The sequence below is a fragment of the Bubalus kerabau genome, chromosome 1 (genome assembly GCF_029407905.1).
Source record: "Bubalus kerabau isolate K-KA32 ecotype Philippines breed swamp buffalo chromosome 1, PCC_UOA_SB_1v2, whole genome shotgun sequence".
NCBI lineage: Eukaryota > Metazoa > Chordata > Mammalia > Artiodactyla > Bovidae > Bubalus > Bubalus kerabau.
In genome coordinates, this window is record NC_073624.1 from 278,263,522 (window position 1) to 278,288,170 (window position 24,649).

Consider the following 24,649-nt stretch of genomic DNA (forward strand, 5'->3'; position numbering starts at 1 on the left):
CTTCAAGACAGAGAATGCCAAGACTTTAAAAACAACTGTGAATTAAAAGAGAAAAATCAACATCCCAGTGCATGGTCTCTTATACTTGCTGACCCCTGTATGACCAGAAGACTCTGTAGTGGGCAAAGGCAAATTGAGAAAAACTCCAGCAAAGTAAGAAAGGGAAGCTAGCAGAGAAGCTTAAAGCTCACCCCAAACTACCATCTTAAAGTCTGAAATCGCCTTCCATAGGAAAATATTATCACAGTATCCAGGCAGAGGATAGCATGGAAAGGGCAGTCCTTGCCCTGTGGAAGCAGTTATTTAAAGGGCATTGTTCAAAACACTATTTCAGAAGACAGAAAAGGAAAGGAGAGGACAGACATCCTCTGTAATTGGGTCATGAAGAGAAAATGAAAGAAAAGATAGAAGTTTTAGGGTCCTATAAGATCAAAGAGAAATAAAACATTGTATGGCTTGCATTTCTTCCTCCTGCTACTAAAAGAATGAACACCCTAACCCCTAAAAACACATGGATCTTACTAAATTCCTGAAAGATGTATCCATTAAGTCAGGAACCTTACAAAACACTACAATACCATAAAAATAAAAAGAAATGTCAACAAATTCATGTAAAGTTGTTTCAAAAACAATCAGGAAATTTTTTTTTTTTTACATATATCAACTGAGTAATAACCTACCTCCCATGAGAAGCAGAAGAAAATTGTAAGTCAACACTCCAAACAGAATCATATATACTCATCAAAGCATTTGAAGGCATAAAAAAACAACCTTTGAATCAGAAATTTAAAAAATAAAGGAACATAAAAGGATAAAAACTTGAAGAAATACACAGAGTTAATTGAATTCCGGAAAGAAATGGATTAAAAAGACAAAAAACATGATAAATAACAAGAATATAAGGTGCCCAAGGGAAGAAAAGACATAAAAATCTCATAGGCATACAAGAAAGGCAGGAAAATAAATAAGAGAATAAGGTAAAAGAAAATAAAAACACGATTAAAGAGAAAGTAGTGGAAGAGAAGAAAGGCAAAAAACAATACAAAAAAGAAAACTACTAACCAATATCCTCTTGGTATTGATGCAAACACACTAAATAAATATTAGCAAGTGGAATCCACATTAAGAAATACACCACAACCAAGTGGAATTTATTCAAGGAACACAAGATGTGTTAAATATTAGGAAAAGCATGAATATCATATACTATCTCAACTGTGCTAAAGAAAAAAAATCACATGAGTATCTATATGGATACTGAAAAGACCTATGACAAAATTAAAACCCCATGCACAATAAAAACAGTAACAAATAAGAATTATGAAATAAACAAATGGGACCTAATCCAATTAAAAAAATTTTTATAGCAAAGGAAACCATAAACAAAACGAAAAGGCAAACTATGGGCTAGGAGAAAATATTTGTAAATCACGTGACTGGCAAGGGGTTAATTTATAAAATATACAAACAGCTCATATAATTCAATAACAAAAAAACCCAACCAAAAAATGAACTGAAGACCTAAATAGTAATTTCTAAAAAGAAGACAGATGGCCAACAGACATATAAAAGATGCTCAATATTGCTAATTGTTAGAGAAATGCAAATAAAAAGTACACTGAGGTACCACCTCACAGCAGTCAGAATGGCCATCATCAAAAAGTCTCCAAATAAAACATGTTGGAGAAAGTATGGGGAAAGGGAACGCTCCCGTGCTGTTGGTGGGAATATAAACTGGTGCAAGCACTATGGAAAACAGCATGGAGATTCCACAAAAACCAGAGTTCTGTATGATCCTTCAGTCCTACCTCTAGGCTTATATCCAGAGGAAACTCAAATTCAAAAAGACACATGCAGCCCAGCCTTCAGTGTAGCAGTACTTAGAAAAGCCAAAACATGGAGCAACTCCAGTGCTCCGTGACAGGTGAGAGGATGAAGCAGATGTGTTACATGCATACAACAGAGCGCCACTCAGCCCTAAAAAAGAGTGGGATGGAATACTGTCATCTGCAGCAACAGGGATGGACCTAGAGATGACCAGACTAGGTGAAGCAGTAGGAAAGAGAAAGACAAATGCCGTTTGACATCACTTATATGTGGAACCTAAAATATGATACAGGTGAACAGGCACAGACACAGGCAACAGACTTGTGCTTGCCATGGGTGGGGGTAGAGAGGTGGATTAGGAGTTTGGGATTAGCAGATGCATATTATTACATATGCATATAATATATGTATATAACTGGCTATATAAAAAGGCAAAGAGATATGACACTGAAACTAAACTCCTCAGGTCGGTAGGTGCCCAATATGCCTCGGGAGAAGAGTGGAGAAATAACTCCAGAAAGAATGAAGAGATGGAGCCAAAGCAAAAGCAACTCCCAATTGTGGATGTGACTGGTGATGGAAGTCTGATGCTATAAAGAGTAATATTGCGTAGGAAGCTGGACTTTTAGGTCCATGAATCAAGGTAAATTAGAAGTGGTCAAACAGGAGATGGCAAGAATGAACATTGACATTTTATGATTCAGTGAACTAAAATGGACTGGAATGGGTGAATTTAACTCAGATGACCATTATATCTACTACTGTGGGCAGGAATCCTTTAGAAGAAATGGAGTAGCCCTCATAGTCAACAAGAGAGTCTGAAATTCCATTCCGTTCAGTTCAGTTCAGTTGCTCAGTCGTGTCCTACTCTTTGTGACCCCATGAACTGCAGCACACCAGGCCTCCCTGTCCATCACCAACTCCCGAAGCTTGCTCAAATTCATGTCCACTGAGTCAGTGATGCTATCCAACCATCTCATCCTCTGTCATCCCCTTCTCCTCCCACCTTCAGTCTTTCCCAGAATCACGGTCTTTTCTAATGAGTCAGTTTTTCCCATCAGGTGGCCAAAGTATTGGAACTTCAGCTTCAGCATCAGTTCTTCTAATGAATATTCAGGACTGATTTCCTTTAGGATGAACTGGTTGGATCTCCTTGCTGTCCAAGGGACTCTCAAGAGTCCTCTCTAACCCCACAGTTCAAAAGCATCAATTCTTTGGCACTCAGCTTTCTTTATGGTCCATTTCTTCCATCCACACATGACTACTGGAAAAACCATAGTCTTGACTAGACTGACATTTGTTGCAAAGTAATGTCTTTGCTTTTTCATATACTGTCTAGGTTGGTCATAGCTTTTCTAAGGAGCAAGCCTTTTTTTAAATTTCATGGCTGCAGTCACCATCTGCAGTGATTTTGGAGTCCAAGAAAATAAAGCCTCTCCTCACTGTTTCCACTGTTTCCCCATCTATTTGCCATGAAGTGTTGGGACTGAACGCCATGATCTTAGTTTTTTGAATGTTTTTAAGCCAGCTTTTTCACTCTCCTCTTTCACTTTCATCAAGAGGCTCTTTAGTTCTTCTTCACTTTCTGCCATAAGGGTGGTGTAATCTGGATATCTGAGGTTATTGATATTTCTCCCAGCAATCTTGATTCCACTTTGTGCTTCACCCAGCCTGGCATTTCTCATGATGTACTCTGCATAGAAGTTAAATAAGCAGGGTGACAATATGCGGTCTTGACGTACTCCTTATCCTATTTGGAACCAGTCTGTTGTTCCATGTTCAGTTCTAACTGTTGCTTCCTGACCTGCATAGAGATTTCTCAGGAGGCAGGTCAGGTGGTCTGGTGGTCTTCATCTCTTGAAGAATTTTCCAGTTTGTTGTGATCCACACAGTCCAAGGTTTTGGCATAGTCAATGAAGCAGAAGTAAATGTTTTTATGGAACTCTCTTGTTTTTCTATGATTCATCTAATGTTGACAATTTGATCTCTGGTTCCTATGCCTTTTCTAAATCCAGCTTGAACATCTGGAAGTTCTCAGTTCATGTACTATTGAAGCCTAGCTTTGGGAATTTTGAACATTACTTTGGTAGTGTGTGAGATGAGCGCAATTGTGCAGTAGTTTGAGCATTCTTTGACATTGCCTTTCTTTGGGATTGGAATGAAAACTGACCTTTTCCAGTCTTGTAGCCATGCTGGCATATTGAGTGTAGCACTTTCACAGCATCGTCTTTTATGATTTGAAATAGCTTAGCTGGAATTCTATCCCCTCCAGTAGCTTTGTTCGTAGTGATGCTTCCTAAGGCCCACTTGACTTCACACTCCAGGATGTCCGGCTCTAGGTGAGTGATCACACCATCATAGTTATTAAGATCTTTTCTGTACAGTTCTTCTGTGTATTGTTGCTACGTCTTCTTAATATCTTCTGCTTCTGTTAGCTCCATACCATTTCTGACCTTTATTGAGCCCATCTTGGCATGAAATGTTCCCTTGGTATCTCTAATTTTCTTGACGAGATCTCTAGTCTTTCCCATTCTATTGTTTCCTCTATTTCTTTGCATTGATCACTGAGGAAAGCTTTCTTATCTCTACTAGGTATTCTTTGGAACTTTGCATTCAGATGGATATATCTCTCCTTTTCTCCTTTGCCTTTCACTTCTCGTCTTTTCTCAGCTATTTGTAAGGCTTCCTCAGACAACCATTTTCCTTTTTGCATTTCTTTTTCTTGGGGATGGTCTTGATCACTGCCTCTTGTACAATGTTAGAAACCTCTGAGCATAGTTCTTCAGGCACTCTGTCTATCAGATCTAGTCCCTTGAATCTATTTGTCACTTCCACCGTATATTCGTAAGGGATTTGATTTAGGTCATGCCTGAATGGCCTAGTGGTTTTCAGTCGTGTCTGACTCTTTGCGAGCCCATGGACTCCACAGTCCAGGTTCTCCAGGCCAGAATACTGGAGTGGGTAGCCTTTCCCTTCTCCAAGGGATCTTCTGAACCTAGGGATCGAACCCAGGTCTCCTGCATTGCAGGTGGATTCTTTACCAGCTGAGCCACAAGGGAAGTCTGGTTTTCCCTACTTTCTTCAATTTAAGTCTGAATTTGGCAATAAGGAGTTCATAACCTGAGCCACAGTCAGCTCCCAGTCTTATTTTTGGTGACTGTATAGAACCTCTCCATCTTCACCTGCAAAGAATATAATCAATCTGATTTTCGTATTGGACAAACCTACACAGTGTTTTAAAAAGCAGAGATATTATTTTGCCAAGAAAGGTCCGTAGAGTCAAAGCTATGGTTTTTCCAGTAGTCATGTATGGATGTGAGAGTTGGACCATAAAGAAGGCTGAGCACCAAAGAATGGATGCTTTTGAGTTTTGGTGTTGGAGAAGACTCTTGAGAATCCCTTGGACTGCAAGGAGACCCAACCAGTCAATTCCAAAGGAAATCAGCCCTGAATATTCAATTGGAAGGACTGATGCTGAAGTTCAAGATCCAATACTTTGGCCACCTGATGCAAAGAGCCACCTGATTGTAAATGACCCTGATGCTGGGTTAGATTGAAGGCAGGAGGAGAACAGGATGACAGAGGATGAGATGCTTTAATGGCATCACTGACTCAATGGCCATGAGTCTGAGCAAGCTCCTGGAGATGGTGATGGACAGGGACGTCTGGTGTGCTGCAGTCCACGGGGTTGCAGAGTTGGACACAACTGAGCTAGTGAACAAAACAACCAATACATGTATACCCATATAGGTGTGTATATCAACACATATTCCACATACACGTTGTGCTCCACTGTGCCAGTCTTAATTGTGTCTGACTTTTTACAGCTGCATGGACTGTAGCCCTGAAGGCTCTCTGTTCTTGGAATTTTCCAGGCAAGAATAATGGTGTAGGGTGCCATTTCGTATACTTCACATATATAATAAGCTCCCCGTCATGTAAGAAAGAAGGGCATGAGAAAATCTTCTTTGTGCAAAAAGAAGGAAGTATAATCCTAACTTTGAGGCTTCCCTTGTGGCTCAGCTGGTAAAGAATCCACCTGCAATGCGGGAGACCCGGGTTTGATCCCTGGGTTGGGAAGATCCGGGAAGGCTCCCGGATCTGGAAGGGACACTGGAAGGGAAGGCTCCCCAGTCCAGTGTCCTGGCTGCAAAGAGTCGGACACGACTGAGCGGCTCTCACTCGCACTAGTACCAGCACCATAACCCTAACATTAAAGATCTGGTTCCCTGTGGGGTGGGGCAGGGTGGGAAGGGTCACAAAGAGCAGAGAAATGAGGAAGGCGTAGTGCGAGAAGAACGTGACTCCAAGTCCCCTCAGTGTTGCTGTTAATATCTGAAGCCGTGGGCTTCCCTGGTGGCTCGGGGGTAAAGAGCCCGCCTGTTGGGTGGGACCGCAGGGCGGGGAGACCCGCTGCAGGGGGCGTGGCATGCAGTCCAGGATCTCGCCTGGAGAATCCCATGGACAGAGGGGCCTGGTGGGCTGTCCATGGGGTCGCAAAGAGTCGGACACGACTGAGCAACTCAGCACATTTGAGCCCATGGTCTGCCAGTTGGTTAAGCATAGAGGCCAGTGGCCAGGGTTTTTTCAGGATTGGACACAGGAGGCCGGCAGAGATATTCATTCCTTTACTTTTGTGCTTTTTACACTAACTATATTGCTTTCTGTACAAACAGCACATCATTCTTTGTTTAGATTTTTTAACCTTAAACTAACACTCCGTTTAGAGCAATGGTTAAAAGCAAGATCAAATAGCAAAGAGATAATTTTATTTCTGTCAATTATGCAGCAACCACTGTCTTTTTTTGACAGCCACAGGGTACCCTAGGCAATTTTCACTACTCTGGACAATCAAAATCTTAGCTGGATGGCTTTACACAGGGGTCAATTATCTCCTTAACACATTCCTCTGTCTCTCTCAGCACTAACCGCTCTTCACTACCTTCCGTTTGTGATGAGATAACTGGAGACAATCAGGAGAAGACTGGGAACTCTGGTTTTTTCATTTTGTGTGTGGGTGAAGTAAGAGTTACTCAAGCAATTACTAAGCCAGTTCAGAAGCCTTTTCTTTTCACCCACCATAGCTCACATTTGCTACAAGAACATGGGATCACCATAACCATATGTCCTGATTATTTTGATGTAACTCTATTTAAATTTGCACTTTTTAATTTAAAGTGCTACTGTTACTTAGCTTGTTTCCTTTCCATAGGATAAAGAATTAGCATTGAATTTGAATTCTGTCTCCTGTTTACTGACATTAGGCAAATCTTTCTGAGTATTGTTTTTTCTATTTGTGAAGTTGTAATAATAATAACTGTATGTAGTGAGACCTAAACCACAGCACCAGTTACTAGTAACGTTCAGATAACCTTAGCTTAATCTATTTTAAAAAAATTAATCTTCCTTCTGTAATCAGTAGGAACTCATTTTCTACCACTATTTTTGAAAGCAACACAGAACAGTGTTTCCCAAGGTCATTTGTTTCAGTCAAGGTTTGATTTGTGATCGCACACAACAGAAATAACGCTGGCTGGTTTGAGCAGGAAGTTATTTAATTAAAGGCTTTGGATAGATCACAGAACCTCCAGGAGAGTTTGGAAATCAGGCTCGGAGGCCACGTCACTGGGGAACAAGCCGCACCGCGCGCAGGACTCTCCGGAGCCACAGCCCTGCCTCTGCAGTGGGCGCAGGCGGCCAGCGCTTCCCCCAGCGCCGCAGGCCCTGGAGCAGGGATGAGCCACAGGACCGCAGAGCCCGCGGCTGCCCTGCTCGCGGCCTTGTCAGACTGCGTCCTCGCAGCCCCGGATTCGACTCGTCACCGCCTTTGGAATCGCGTCTGGGGCAGGCTGGTCAGACCGGACAGGCTTACATCTTGTGTCTGTGCAGTGACCACAGGGGAGACTGGGAAAACGTCTCTTAGGTGTCTTCCTCTTCAAGGGGGAGTTGAATTTATACCCTGGTTTATACCCTGGGGGTGCCCCCAAAGAGGAAAGGGGTTCAGGTACTGGTTTTGTCATACAAAAATATGACAAATGTGCACCAGAGGATTTGAGGAGGTGCAGCAAGCACTTAGGAGAAAATGAGGGCAAGCCCTGCACGCCGACAAAGCAGGGGATGCCCTTCCTCGTCTCTCTTCCCCCTCCCCACCCCCGGTTTTTACCTTCACGGCACAAAAAGTTGCCTCATTTCTTAGGCAACTTCTCTCTCTCACCCAAGAGTGTGTGTGAGATCTTAGGAAGGGGCAATGGCATTGGGCTCAGGATAATCTTGAATCCTCTCTAGTTTAATAAGGAGAAAGTGAAGTGAAAGTCACTCAGTGGTGTCAACTCTTTGCGACCCCATGGACTCTACAGTCCATGGAATTCTCCAGAATACTGGAGTGGGTAGCCTTTCACTTCTTTGGGGGAATCTTCCCAACCCAGGGATCGAACTGAGGTCTCCCACATTGCAGGAGGATTCTTTACCAACTGAGCTATGAGGGAAGCCCAGTATTAAGGAGAAAAGGGGAATCAATTCTAAAGTTTGGCATTTATTATTATTAGCAAATATAGTAGACTACAGTGGATTTTGATACATTATGAGTCATGAGATTATGACTAAAGCATGGTTTAGGCAAAACAGTATCAGAAAAACATGCTGATCAAAATGTGCAGGTTTGGAGCTTGCTCTGTGATCAACATTAATTTTCAGCCAAAACTCTACTGGGCTTTGCTCTGTCCCCCTCCATTTCTTTACTTTCTATTGTGTACAGCACAGTATGCTGTTGCTAATATTATTTTGTTGTGGTGTCCACTTAAGCTTCCTGTATCTTTCCACATAATCTGCAATCGATTCTCAATAATTACAAATTTAAATAAAACCTTGTAACCAGCCAACACATTAACGACTGCTTTATTCAGTTACAAGGCTTCCCAAACAATTAAGTCCACAGGCTAGTTAATGTACAGTGTTTTCAACCCTAGCCGATGATGTCGATCACAAAGCACTTTGCGGTGCATGGGAGTGTCGATTTGTGAGTTCCACCATCACCTTATTGAACTTTTATCCTGTTAACGACCCTTCTGCCACAATCCTCACATCATTCGATATAAATTAGCTGTGTCTCCATGCTCATGAATGGAGAAAAATATGTGTGTGTGTGTGTTTGTATCTGTATATGTGTTTCTCTTCAGAAAAAAAATCTGCCATTTTGTTAGTAGCCCAAATGTCTCTTACTCAATGATCAAGTTGAGGGTATTGCCAGTGACTGATCAGTGCCTTTAATGCCTTGAGGGAGATCCCACTGTATGAAAATCATTGTTGGCCCTCACCTCTAGAGAGACATTTATCTAAATTTAGCACAGAAGTCCCACGAGGCACCCTATTCTCTTCAATCCGGCCCGTTTCCTCTGGTTTTGACTTTCAGCCCCTTCGATAGTTTACATTTCTCCTTCTTACTGGAACGGTTCTTGATATCTCACTCCGAGCCCCTGTTCCCAGCCGCCTCCTTCCTCAGGACTCTCCTTGGGTTTTGGATGAAATGGACACCAAGTCTAACCTCCCAGCTACCGTCCTGGGGCGTTCTGGACCTTGCCTGTTCCCGGCATTCATCCCCGTGACGGGAGACGTGCGTGTCAAGACCTCACTCAGTCCACTGACAGTGCTGGTCTGGAGAAATGCGAAAGGGTCCACCTCTCTCTTTTCCAGTCTTCCTCTGACAGGGTTTCCAAAGTATAAGAAATGAAGAAAAGGGAATCAACAAGAGAGAAGTTGGAAATTGCTTGTATAATCCATAGACCACATGTTTCAAATTCCAGATAAACAAAGGATGGCTGAGAGACATATTTATAAACCTTAAATTGTTCTGACTTGTTTTTAAAACCTTAAAATTTATTACCTTTCAATACGTCAGGCACAGTGCTAGGTTATATTTGAATATACAACATAATGTGTTATAATGTAATATATTGCCAAGTAACATAAGTTATATATGATATTATTAATAATATATAAACATACACACATAATTTACTTCTTACAACAACCCTATGGCACAAGGATTATGGGAAATAGTAATTATCTGGTTCAAGGCAATCAATTTGCCTGTCTGAAAAATTGGTCCTAATTTGTATTTGATGCTTGTGTCTGAATTACTGCTATAGGTTTTATTCTTCGAGATCCCCTAAAGGAATTAAATAATGTTAGGTGACCTCCTAGAACGGCAGTTCTGCTTCTACTAGCAGAAAATTAGGCTAGAATCCTCCGGAGATTTGCCGGCAAAATTAGCAGCAGAGGGTATAAAAGCAGCAACTAATTCTGCAAGAAAATGAATAGAAGGGAAGTCACTAATCTTATTAGCAGCTGTGTCATTAGTCAAAACAGCAAGAATATAGGAATGAAGTTTTGAAGGCTAGTTTCTTTTAAGAGTTCTATTTAAGAGTCCCTGTTCTTATTTCAAGACCAGTGAAGGATAAAGAATAGTGGTAACAAGATAAATTTCATAGAGGTGAAAAAGTAGAGTTCTGCTGCATACTTCTGCAAAACCTGGACAGGGCTTAAGAGGGCCTTCGGGCAGCACAGCGTGGACTGCTCGACGCTGCACACCGCAGTGGTCAGTGCGCTCCAGGAATACTGAAAGCTTTGCGAACAGAGTCCCTTGGTGGAGGGTTAGCCTGAGCGGGTTGGAGAAGGCAATGGCACCCCACTCCAGTACTCTTGCCTGGAAAATCCCATGGACGGAGGAGCCTGGTGGGTTGCAGTCCATGGGGTCGCTACTAGCCAGACACGACTGAGCGACTTCACTTTTCACCTCATGCATTAGAGAAGGCAATGGCAACCCACTCCAGTGTTCTTGCCTGGAGTGTCCCAGGGACAGCGGAGCTTGGTGGGCTGCCGTCTATGGGGTTGCACAGAGTTGGACATGACTGAAGCGACTTAGCAGCAGCAGCAGCAGCAGCAGTCTGAGTGGGTAGGCTAACTGGATTCATCTGTGAAGGACACGCACCAGGCCCAGGTATTCCTCACAGAAGACAGGCTGCCTTGGGCTGCCCCCAGTCCAGAGGCCATAAGGATGGGCATAGACCATAGCGGTGTGTTCTGTCCACTGACTTCTACCCACAGAGCCTACACGATTGTGCACATGGCCCATCAGTTGGGGGCCCATCAGTCCTCCTTTTATTCATCAGTCCTCCTTTTATTCATCAGTTCTCCTTTTATTCAGTGTAAAGTTACAAGACAACAAAAGGGTTTGATAAGAAACCTACATTTCTCAAAGAAAAAGGACCCAGAAAATATATAAGAAAAAAGACGGTCTCACATTTGACCAGCATGATAGACCTAATCTTAGACAATGACTAGATACTCAAACTTGCTTGTTTACATAGAATGTTTTCCCCTGATAGGACTGACCTGAATTTTATCCCTGGCTTTCAGGGTCTCTGGTCTCTAACCAGTAAATTCTCCAAGTCTGCATCCAATGTTAAGACTCAAATTTTGTAACTGATCAAGTCAGACTCATAACAACTGGGACAGTTAAAACATGTAGACACAAGTGTTAACATGAAGTCTTGTGAGGATATCAAAATATGGGACTTCTGAGTCACCAAATCTCAGGAATTAACCTAATTTCCAACCAGATACCATTTCTGGTAATGTGAAATAGGACCAATATGAAATTAAAAATATAATTACTTTCCCATTTCCATATTCATTGTTGAATTGATAAAATATTCATTTTTAAAACCCCATCTGACTGTTGATTTTTCCTGAACATAATTAGGAGTATCAGTATAGTAATTAAGGCTGCATGACATACAGTCTCATGTGATAACTTTCAAAGGAAACTGTGGAAAAGACACAGGTAGTGCCGCAGAGGTGAGTAAGCCTCCCCCGGCTCTTGTTCCTGGCACTAGAGCTCACAGATGTCACTTCTCATCCCTGCTCCATGCTGTCTGGTTCCCCCCATGACTTTCCAGGACACTCCATAACGGACACTCCATAGCGCTGTCCTGCTGAGGAAGCTGAAGGGTGGAGCCTGGGCTCCCACACTGGCCTGTTGTTGGTTTCTGTCTTCCCACCTCTACTCTTATTTTTTTTTTCAATAGTACCTTAATTTTCTTTTGGGAGCCATTCTTTCACGACTCTCAGCCTATGAGATTTAGGTGGCTGCTGTTAGGATGGACCCGTACCTGGCTAACCAGCAAATTCAAACACAGAGATTCGTTCTTACCTCAGGTTACCTGGAACTCATCTGTCATTGAACTTATTGGTGATGTTACAAATTCCACTTCTTAAAAGCCAAAAGAATTCTAGCCCTCTTATCTCAGAGCAAAGTCCTTTGCTCTCCACACAGGCAAATTCCGTTTGTGTGGCCACGGTGCCAGTAAGGTCAGGACATTTTTCATAGACAATGACAGCCCCATATTCGCCTACTGTTTTGATTTTCTGAGCTCTGCTCAGGATAAGACATTATTGATTTTGAAGGTCAAAAAGGCTAATTCTTAGAAAAGAATACCAAGAAATATGCAGTTAGGGCAGAGCTAATAGTGAGTGAGTGGAATGTAGGAACAACCTTTTATCCCCCCTCCAGATAAGGGCAGTGAGCTTTTCCAAGGAGAAAGAAGACAAAAAAGCTTGTTCATCTATAAAAGCCCACAAGAGTGCGGGGAAACGGAAATCAATGGCTGTTGTCATTGTGTACATCACAATCAGTGAAGGAGAGAAAGAGCGCTGAGTGGCAGACAGATGTCTTTCTAGAGCTTTTGACTCTTACGAGAGGTCGTGCAGCTAAGGTCATGAATTTCGGGGGGTCAAGTCGTCCGGTCCCAAATCCCATCATGGTCATTTAGTAGGTGTGCCGAGTTGAGGAGCCTGTGCCGCCTCTGTGCCTTTCTTTCTTCATCTGCAAAGTGGAGATGAAAGCCATCACACAGGTTTTTGTTCTAAGGAATCAGTGCATACGGAAGACTTACAGCATTGCCAGGCCTATGGTAAATGCTCTGATGCTCTGTTCTTGGCAGGTAGCCCTGCGCTGTCCTGTTATCGTCTGCTGTTTATACTCTCAAAGTTCAGGATTGCTTCCCAGCTCTTTGACCTGTATCTCCATCTCACCAAATCTCAGAGCCTCTCCTCAACTACCATATTTCGGAAAGAATTGTCTCCATTCTGGTCTAAACCCAAAGCTTCGGATCGTCTCAAGCACTCCTCCCAGTGTGGTAGATCCCAGAGGGGTAACTGTACCAGATTCCAGCCAAGGCCCAAACAGATCCGTCTCCCATCACAGCCAACGGCGTGACTTGGCCAACGAGCCGGTGCGCCTGCCGCCTGTAACGCGGACGGAACGGCTCCTGTGCAGCCTGCGCAGGGCTGCTGCTGCCAACGAGCCGGTGCGCCTGCCGCCTGTGACGCGGACGGAACGGCTCCTGTGCAGCCTGCGCCGGGCTGCTGCTGCAAACGAGCCGGTGCGCCTGCCGCCTGTGACGCGGGCGGAACGGCTCCTGTGCAGCCTGCGCCGGGCTGCTGCTGCCAACGAGCCGGTGCGCCTGCCGTCTGTGACGCGGACGGAACGGCTCCTGTGCAGCCTGCGCAGGGCTGCTGCAGTCACCGCCAGGCCCGACAGGCGCCCTGCCCGTCTGGGGGAGGCCAGCCTGCGCTAGTGGGTCCCTGGACGCGGAGCTCCCCGGACTGAGTGCGCACCACACCCTCCTGTGCATGGTACCCCCGGTCCCGCCAGGGCCTGATACTGAAATAGCATTTGTTAAATAAGCAAGAGGTTTAGAGATGAGAGCAGCTTCAGCTCTAGGGAAGACAGCTGTGTTATTGCCTCAAGATGAGTCACTCATGGACTACTCCCAGGAACCACGTTTTCAGTGGGCAAAAATTTAGGCCATACTGTGCTTTTTCACTCGATTTTTATTTTAGATTGGAGTATAGCTGATTTATAAGTTGCAGATGAACAGCAGAGTGATTCAGTCATACACATACATAGATCCATTCTTTTTCAGATTCTTTTCCCATACAGGTTATTACAGAATATTGAGTAGAGTTCCCTGGGCTGTATAGTGGGTCCTTGTTGATTATCTATTGTATATATAGTCGTGTGTATATGTTAATCCCAAACTCTTAATTTATTATGTTGGTTTATGGGTCTATAAAACTGCTAATCCTAGTTACTCAGTTGTCCCAAGGGAAAGCTACACTTTATGTGTTTGTAATAAGGTTTTCTTAGTTTTAATCTGGCAGGCTTTTTTTATGTCATGGATCAGAGCTACACAAAGACATATGCTTTTTTGTTTGTTTTTAAAATCTATTTATTTTTAATTGAAGGATAATCATTTCACAGTATTGTGTTGGTTTCTGCCAAACATCAACATGAATCAGCCGTAGATACACATATGTCCCCTCCCTCCTGAGCCTCCCTTCCACCTCCCTCCCCATCCCACCCCTCTATTTCTTTTCATAGAAGTTCATGTAAAAAAAAAGGTAAAAAATAAAGTTGCTTGAACATGGTTCAGTAACAGACCATGACATCTTTTGGGGGGCATCCTATGAGTACTTTGATAATAGTTCTTGTGCAGTCACGTTACGGAAAACATATTGGCTTTATGTGTTACACTTTCTTTGCTTTTAATCTGTTGGAAAATTTAGAACCACCTTTGGCAATCATAGGTTGTATTTATAAAGCTAGACTGAGGCTTCATTAATCACTGTATCATGAATTTATATGAGGTTTAGGAAATCTTGCAAACATTTATAACATTTAGTTTTTCATTAACTTGCTAGAAGGAAGTTCGTGAATAATTTGTTAGTTGAGACATCTGTGAAAACAGACTCGGTTAATTTATTAAGGAAGTAGTTGCTACAATCTCTCAGAGCAAAACCTTCTTCCCTGCTGTATTTACTGAGTTCTACCCCTTGTATGTGAATCGAGAACTAGGCTACTTAAGACCAGAATTAGAAAGGACTGTAGCAACAAACTGGACATTCATATGGGCATTCATTTTCTCCAGCATTAAGCTGTAATGGCAGACACTTGTTAACTTTGCTCACTTTCTATAACTCTTAGAAGTAAATCCAGTTTTATTCAGGGCAAGAGCTGATGCAGCTGGAGGGTGGATGTTCTTGGTAAGTTACAGAGGAGCTAAGAGAGATGCTGGGGTGTGCTTGCTGTCATTCCAGGAGGAATTCTGCCTCTGAAGCAGCTCATGGCGTAAGAGAAGCCATCTCAGATATAGCAGCTTGTCATAAATTAAGTTGACCTCGGGACAAAAAAATATTTTTGGAGAACTTTTCTCTAAGAACAAGGCCTCTGGCTTATCAGATAGTTAACAAAAGTAACTCCTTTAATAAGTCTTGGCATCTCAAATTCAGTTTGGTTTCAAGCAATCCAGAAAAGAGCTCTGTTTAGTGTATATCTGTGCCTAAGTGCAATGCCACAAACCAGGGAAGGAGCTGCAAAATGCTCTCGTGGGGTTCACCGTGAATGATGAGCAACATAAATACAACTAAGAAAGGCACCCCGTCCATCCACTGAGCAAATATTAAATGTGAACTCAGAGCTTCCCGTCTCTGTAAAACATGGAAGAAAACGCAGGAACCAGAATAGCTGATGTTATGGAGCCCCAGTCTGATTTGCTACTGGTTACATAATTAAAGTCCAATGTAGGCAAAACACAGTGGGGCTTATTCATGCACCTGACACTTATTTTCACTCTTACCATAAGAAAAAGCACTGAAGTGAGGGCCTGACAAGACCCAATGCCTATCCTCAAGTTACAGAGCAATTACCTGGTGTAGAAAAACCATGTAGATGCCTGAAATGAACAAACAGTTTTATTCCGCAAACCTGAAGCGCCAGATCACTGCACTTGCCCCTTCTGCTGCACATGGTCCGAGTGGTAAAAGCCCCTGCAGGGGGCGGCCGTGCGTCCGATTACGCACCGGGGCCCTGCACGTTCAGCGCAGTTTACCAGGCTTCCCAACGCAGTGCGCCTGCCCTGCTGGGGTCCACCAGGGTCTGCCTAAGTGAAGTGAAGCCGCTCAGTCGTGTCCGACTCTTTGCGACCCCATGGCCTTTAGCCCGCCAGGCTCCTCCCTCAGTGGGATTTTTCCAGACAAGAATACTGGAGTGGTTTGCCATTTCCTTCTCTAGGGGATCTTCCCAACCCAGGGATCGAACCCGGGTCTCCCTCATTCCAGGCAGACTCTTTACCCTCTAAGCCGCCAGGGAATCCTTGGAGGGTCTGCCCAAGAAGAGCTCAAATGCATTTTAAAAAATAGACCTCAGTCTCCAAGAAGCCTGTTCAGCTGGTCTTAGAGGTGGAAATCCTAGCCATGGACTGTGGCTTTGGTCACACTCCTGAACACTGGCCTTTGGACTCCTGTGCACTCAGCCACAGCTTATGAGCCATATCAGCAGCTTCCTGATTTCTTTCCGGTCCTGGCTAGCCCTGGCAAGGAGCCGACACTGAGTTCTGTAGCATCGCACCAGAGGCCACAGCACACCTGCCCTTAGCTCAGCCCCATCGGCTGTCCTAACGTGGGGCTCGGGAAGGCGGGCTAGGACGGGCTTTCTCTGGGCCTCAGATGAGCATTCTGACCCCTCTTCTCTGCTTACAGAAGCTGCGAGGTCTTAGACAAAATAGTTAACCCTCCCAGACTCTAAGACTTCTACTTCAAGGCAGAACATAGTTTTTAACCTCCTCTGTTAGGAGGATTAAACGAGATAGTGCAAGTAAAGTGCTCAGCACATGACCGTGCTAAGAAGTGTGTGTGGGGGGGGGGAGGGGGGCTAGCACTTTCTTCTCTCTCAGACCCTCACTTTAACGAGCCAGCCTCCACACTCGTGCCTGACCATTAGCCAGCTTAGCTCTTGAGTGTTCATTCCCCACATTTGGCAGCCTGTCTTATCCAGGCCCTCCATGGAGAGCCCCAGGTCCCTTGCCCACTGCCAGGCAAGGAAGGGGACAATTCCCCTCATCAGCAGATGCTGCAGTGTCTGTGAAACATGGGGTTCCCACAGACAATTCATGCCTCACCTGAGCACAGTGATGCTTCAGATAAAGAGATGCTGAGTACAGGAGTGAAGGGTTGAGCTTAGGCCAAGTCCCATTACTCCTCAAGAGAATCCCGGGGAAGGTCAAGTGGAGACAAGAGGCTGTCCTTATTTCTTTTGGGTCCCTGTCCTATTCCCCACACCCAGGAGCAAGCGTGACGTTGTGTTTGAAGGCTGCCAGGAATCCTAGGGCCAGACTGCCTGGGTTCAAGTCTTGATTCTACCATTCGCTAGCTGATGACCTAGAGGGAGTTCCTTAACCTCACACTTCGGTTTCCTCAACCACGAGGCAAGGACAGTACCTACCCGATAGGGTTGTTCCAGGAGTCACTGAGTTCAGTCCTGGGAACTGCTTAGAACAAGGCTTGGGACCCAGGAAACCCGATCCAAGTGTTTTTAAAATGGAGCACATCTAAAATGCCAGGTGTTGAACCTGTCCCTAAACCTTGAAGGGTGCATGCATGTGCCAGCTCTTCCCTTTTGCCTCAGTCACACGTGGGAGAGCTCTAGTGAAGCCGCCCATGAAAATCCTGCGGGTGCTGCTGTGGCCACGTTTGCTCAAAAATCTAGAAATGCAGCCTCAATGCGCGCCACCCTTTCTTCCATCAGAAAGTGAAGGATGTGGGCTTCGTGAAATTAGACGAAGTGATCACCTTTGAATGGATTATCCAAGGCTTCTACTTGACTAAAAAAATAATGCTAGCTCTTTGTATATAAAATTTGAAAAAAAAAATCTCTGGAGTAAACATGCCACTTAGCATTGGGGCAAGCTGGATGGCTTTTAATGGTAGAGGTCACACATGTTCAGACCTCTGATTGCTTCCTGTCTCCCCCTGAAGAGTGCATCTTGTCATATTTTTGTCCCCCAAAGTGCTCCACTCAGCTTCACGCTGCCACACTGCCTGCCTTCATCTCTGAAACGGGGGAGCCCGCTCCTGTTCAGTTTATCTTGTCCCCTTTTGCTTGGTACCCTGACTGAGCACTCACCAGGTCCTGAGTGACACGGACGAACAAGAAACACGTGGGATAGGTTGTCCTGGGACTTCCGATTTTGAGAATAAGAACTGAGTTTTTCTTGTTTTGTAACTCTGTCTAAACAACTGGTAGAATGGTTTTCACTTACATGGACATTTGATAAACTTAGACTCAAGGAGCAGTTAGCAGAGAGACAGGAGAACAGGACTCTGTTAGAAATAAGGCTGTGTTTTCTTGGATAATGACCTCCATGTCTGGAGTTTCTGATCCCTTAACTGTGCAATTGTTAGGGTTGGCCTGCGTTGTCTTCAAAGGCTCCTGCCTCCTCTGAATGTCACTAAATTGCGTTTGTGAAATGTTAATAACTGCAGGTGGGTACCCTAGTGTTAGCTGCCTTTTAAGTGAGGGGGTTGGAATTTAAAAATAAGATAAATTACCAAAACATCTGTGAAAGAAGCATGAAAGTTTCTAAGATCAGTTTCATAGGTTGCTTTTGAGTTATTATAATATCACTATTTAAGACAGCTAGTGGGGAGCTGCTGTACGTCAGCATCCTGTGATGGCCTAGAGGGGCGGGATGGGGCTTGGGAGGGAGGTTTAGAGGGAAGGGATATATGTATTCATATAGCTGCATAGCAGAAACTAACACAACAGTGTAAAACAATTATACCCCAATTACAAAATTTAAAAAATAGCTTCACTATTTAGATTTTTGTTTCAAACTAGAAATATAATAATAAAAAGAGAGTTGAGGTGATACCAGGTAAAGGATGGAGTTAGCACTCTATCTTTTAAAACAGTTGATAGGAAATTTTTGTTTCAACATAACTGGTGATAAAGTCTCTTTTCTCCTTGAGGGAGGTAAGTATCTACTTATCCAAAAGTGACTGCACAGGGGGTGAAATTATCCACAAAACTTAGCTCAGTGTGAGTCTGAAGTAATGACTTCCACGGGCAATTAGGCTTATGAATCCAGGTTCTCTGCAAATTGTATGTACTTGTATTTACAGTTTGATCTGTATACATTAAATGACTGATGATTAAGAGGAAAAAAAAGTTATACAATCCATACTTCTCTGATTTTTTAAAAAGCAGCCTGAATACCACCATAGTAAATTTTACTGAATGTGAAATGTCAGGGAAAATATAAGTCCAGTACTTCCTTATATCAATAATTAATGTTGGGTTATACTCATACAGGCCTCTAAGATCCTAAAAGATGATTCATTCAGAATCTGCCATTTTGCAGAAGCCTAGGGAAAGTGATCTTCCCAAGGTCACTCCATGAATTAACAGCAGAGCTGGAAATCTAACCTTTCCTTTGTGGATTAACCCCACAGACTCTGTCCTCTGTGTGTGGAGCAAATGGACACAGATGACATCTGCTACCTATCTTTTAAAGGTGCTCAGTTTAGAAGGCTCAGAACATCCTTACATTACGAGTCTGTTTTAGCTGTTTATCTTAGTCCAGTTGCTTATTATTAAGCTAAACCTCTCGTTTATCCTTATAACCTAAGCATTTCTTTTAAGAGTCCCCCCTTTTCTCCTTCTTCTTTTTCTGTTTCTGTATTTTGTATAAAAGTGTTTCCCAGGTGGCACAGTGGTAAAGAATGTGCCTGTAATGCAGGAGATTTGGGTTCAATCCCTGGGTTGGGAAGATCCCCTGGAGTAGGAAATGGCAAGCCTCTCCAGTATTCTTGCCCGGGAAATTCTATGGACAGAGGAGCCTGGTGGGCTACAGTCCATAGGGTCGAAAAGAGTCAGACACAACTGAGTGACTGAGCACACACACACAAATTTTGTATAAAGCTTACCTTCGCTTGTTCTACCTGTAATCTCACTCAACTTGGTCTAACTGTTGGTGCAGCCCTTGAAAAGCTCTATAGCTTTTCCATTTAGGATCCTTAGAAGGATTTTACTTTCAATTTTGAAAGCTGGCACATATACATTTATATCTGGTATTTCTTGTATTTCAGTTATTTTTGAGCTGCTATCAAAGATTTAATGTTGACTATGCACGCTTTCTCTCATCTGACTTGGAAGATAACTTCCTTCATCCTGGGTCATCCTAGGGAACCACACCATTAAGTCCTGAATAGAATGCTAACTATTACTTAACCTGTGTGTTTGCTATGGTAACCCATTAGAGGGCACAGGGGGTGGGGCAATCAACATAAAATGGATGAAGGAGGAGTTAAGTTTCGGTGCTACTTAGGCAAAGAAATTGTTATATCAAGTTTGCACAGGTGGTTAAGTCATCAGCTTCTTTCATTCTAAGCTGGTAAAACACATTTTCCCAGAAACACTGGAGAGAGAATCCCTCTTCTTCATCTCTGCTTCTATAGGGAAAGAAAGTCATTTCCCACATCTATGCGAACCTATATGCTTATAATGTCTTAGCTTCCAGTATAGGCTGATTGCTAGAAAGGAAACTTAATCTCTGAGACTGAGTTAATATGATGCTTCTAAAATTGTCAGTGTGAAAAACTGATGGTGAGGGATTCTGCTTTTGATTACATCAGACTAGCTTATATATCAGACCAAACCTCTCATTGACTAAAATCATGAAAGCTGCATAAGGAAAACATCTGAAGCCATCCAGGGGCTTCCAAGAACCTTCCCTTTGTGCTTGAGGAGCTGTGATGCTGAAGAAAAGGGAAGCCAGGGAGAGCCTGACATTTGGTTGAACGTTTCTCCTGAGCCATTTGCTGATTTGTCAACAATGGATGAAACGAATAAAAATTAAGCAGAATTTCTGGCAGGTTCACAAGGCTGACGAGACAAAAATTTGAGTTTAAGCCCCATCAGAGACGAGGGCTGATAAAAACTCTATACTTTCAATGAGCCCCTATGAAGGCTTCAAGTGAAAGTGAAAGTCGCTCAGTTGTGTCTGACTCTGCGACCCCAAGAACTATACAGTCCATGGAATTGTCCAGGCCAGAATACTGGAGTGGGTAATCTTTCCCTTCTCCAGAGGATCTTCCCAACCCAGGGATTGAACCCAGGTCTCCCACATTGTGGGTAGATTCTTTACCAACTGAGCCACAAGGGAAGCCCAAGAATACTGGAGTGGGTCATCTTTCCCTTCTCCAGCGAATCTTCCCAACCCAGGGATTGAACCCAGGTCTCCCGCGTTGTGGGCAGATTCTTTACCAACTGAGCCACAAGGGAAGCCCAAGAATACTGGAGTGGGTCATCTTTCCCTTCTCCAGAGGATCTTCCCAACCCAGGGATTGAACCCAGGTCTCCCGCGTTGTGGGCAGATTCTTTACCAACTGAGCCACAAGGGAAGCCCAAGAATACTGGAGTGGGTAGCCTATCCCTTCTTCAGCGGATCTTCCTGACCAGGAATCGAACTGGGGACTCCTGCATTGCAGGCGGATTCTTTACCAACTGAGCTACCAGGGAAGCCCATGAAGGCTTAAACTTTAGGGCAAGAGGGAACATACCTGCCCTCACAAAAATTGAAACCATGATTTGAGTTATCTCAAACCCCAATTAGATTAAAATAGTCTGCTCTAACCTAATTGCCTAACAGAAGCTGAAGTATATTCTCTTGAGGAGGAAGATGACATCACCCAGAGCCTCAAATTATATCTACAATCTTTCAAAAACAAGGTCTGGAATTTAATTTTAAAATTACCAGGAAAAAAATAGAAGAAAGTCTTTGTGAACTTAGGTTAGGCACAAATTCCTTAGCCATGGTAGCAAAAGCTCAATCTATCAAGGAATAAATTGATATATTAGACTTTCTCAAAACTGAAACCTCCTATTCTTTGAAAGACACTTTCAGGAGAACAAAAAGAGAAGCTATAGAGTGATGGGAAATATTTGTAAATTATATTTCTGATAAAGGACTTGAATCCAGAGTATGTAAAGATCTCTCAAAACACCCAATAATAAGAGAACAAATCATTCAATTAAAAATGAACAAAAGAGTTGAAAGGAGACTTCACCAAAAACAGCATATACATGACAATTGAGTGCATGAAAAATACTCAACATCCTTAGTTATTAAGGATGTGAAAATGTAAGTTAAAGTCACAATGAGATGCTACACATTCCAGTTATAATGATGAAAAAAAGAGACAAAACCAAACACTTGCAAAGATGTACTAAAAGTCACTGGCGTTCATATATTTCTGGTGGGAATGGAAAGTGGTACAGTCAATTTGGGAAATAAAAGGGTTTCTATTTCTTACAAGATTAAACATCCATTTAAACTAAGACCTAGCAATCCTACTCCTATTTATTTTCCCAAGACAAATAAAAATTTACATTCACACAAAACCTGTATATGAATGTTCACAGTAACTTTATTTGTAATCACCTCAAACTAGAGACAATCACAGAGGGCGATTTCAATTACGTCTCTCAGTAACAGACTGAAGAGGCATACAAACTTTAGCTAGAATATAGATAATTTAACAACATGGTTTACAAAATGGAACTTATTGGTATATCTAGGAAACTGTACCCAAAACTTCAGAATATAAATAATGTTCTAGTGCTTTTGAATTATTTACAGATGGAGCTACACTGGACCATAAAACATGTCTCTGCACATTTCAAATGACATAATAGTGAGCATATTCTCTGGCCACAGTGAAATGAAGCTAAAAATCTATCTAAAAAGTAGGAAGCCACCAAATGCCCTCAAATTTGGAGTTTATTTATATAAAATCTGTTGCTTAAAGAGGAGAGATCAATAAAAGTTATAATATATTTTGGACTGAAGTGTATAAATAGAATATATCAAATAAATTCTAAATATATTCTAAATATATATATATATTCTAGATATATTCTAAATATATCAAACAGAATACATCAAATCTTGTAGATGCAACTTACATTAAAAGGGAAATTTATAGCTTTTAGTGCATATATTTCAAAGAAGGAAAGACAAAATCAATTATCTAAGCATTTGCCCCAAAAGGTAAAGAAAAGAAAACACCAGTAGAATTACCAAAAGTAGAAGGAAAAAATAATATATAAAAGTTCAAAACAACAATGAAACAGCATTAAATCCAATAATGAGAATAAACGAATGTAAAAACTAGTCCCTTTAAAAGTACAATAAGAAAGATAAACCCCTGACAATAATGATGAGAGAGAAAGAGACTTCCTAATGCCACTCGTAGAAATGACGACATCACATAAATTCTTCATCTGTTACAAACACATAGCAGGATAGTATTAACTTTTTGCCAACAAATTGAAAAGTCAAATAAAATAGGCAAGTTGATTGAAAAAACACAACCTTTTTCAAAAAATGATATAAGAAGAAATAACATATGACTATCACCAAATATAAGTAATCAAATTTCTATTTAAAACTCATCCCATAAAAAATTCCAGACCAAAATGACACCATTAATGAATTCTCCTAAACATTAAAGGACAAAATAATATTAGTCTTATACAAACACTTCCAGAGAACAGAAAACAACAGTCAGCTTGTTTTTTGAGGCCACCATAATCTTGAGAACAAAAGCCTATATGAATATTACAGAAAAGAAAAATTATAGTCAATCTCTTTCATGAACATAGATGTAAAATAATCCTAAACAAAATGCTAGCAAGCCAAATCCAGTGATATGCAAAAAAGAAACATACAGCATGGTTAGCGATGTAAGTTTGGTTTAGTTATACAAGAAACAATCAGTATAATTCATTGCATTAAAAGAACAAAGAAAACATCATATCTCATAGAAGTGTTTAAACATTTGATGAAATTTAATACCCATTCAAAACAAAAACAAAAAGCCTCTCAGCAAAATAGAAATAGAAGGAAACTACCTTAATTTGACCAACTCTGTCTATTAAAAAGATTTCTCAGTTGGTTCAGCAGTAAAGAACCCACCTGCAATGCAGGAGACATGGGTTCGATCCTTGGCTTGGAAAGATTCCCCTGGAGAAGGGAATGGCAACCCACTCCAGTATTCTTGCCTGGGAAATCCCATGGGCAGAGGAGCCTGGCGGGCCACGTCCATGGGGCTGCAAAAGAGAGGGACACGACTTGGTGCCTAAACAACAGCAAATATAAGAGGACTAATGCTTCGCAAGTTGTTGAATGTAAACAAACTAACCAGTTAACTAACAGTAATTTTCTGAAATTTTTTCATTAACCCTTTTATCACACTTATTTCATTCTTTATTTAAATCTTCTCTTGAGATTTATTTTGTGTTCATAGTCCTACATAGTCCAAAGAGTCAGACGTGACTTAGCATAAACAGCAACAACAACATCTATTTACAAAGCCTGTAGCTAGCTTCAGAACAAATAGTGAAAGGCAGAAAGCACTGCCTGGAGGTTGGGAACGAGACCAGGACATGTGCAGCCTATACTGTTATTTGACACTGTCTCAGAGGGTCTAGGCTGGGCAATAAGTCAAGAAAAATCAGAAAAAGATGTCAGGATTGGAAAAGGTACTGCCATTATTCACAGTCATAATAGTCCAAACTTGGAGACAACTCACAAGTCCATCAACAGAGGAATGGAAGAATGCATTGCGGTATATTCATATAAAGAAACACTATGCTGTAGTAACAGAGAGCAGAGGACTGACACATGTAAAAATGTGGGTTAATCTCACAGATGTTTACGTTAAGGGACAAAAAAACAAAAACCAAGTAGTATATAATTACATTCATATAAAATTGAAAAACATTTAAGACAAATCTGTGGTGTCAGTGTGAATGGTGGTTACCTTCAGGGTATGGCGGTGTTGGCGTCTGGCAGGGTTGCTTCTCTTGTGCAGTGAACGTTCTGTCTCTTGACTTCTGTGGTAACTACAAAGGCATATTCAT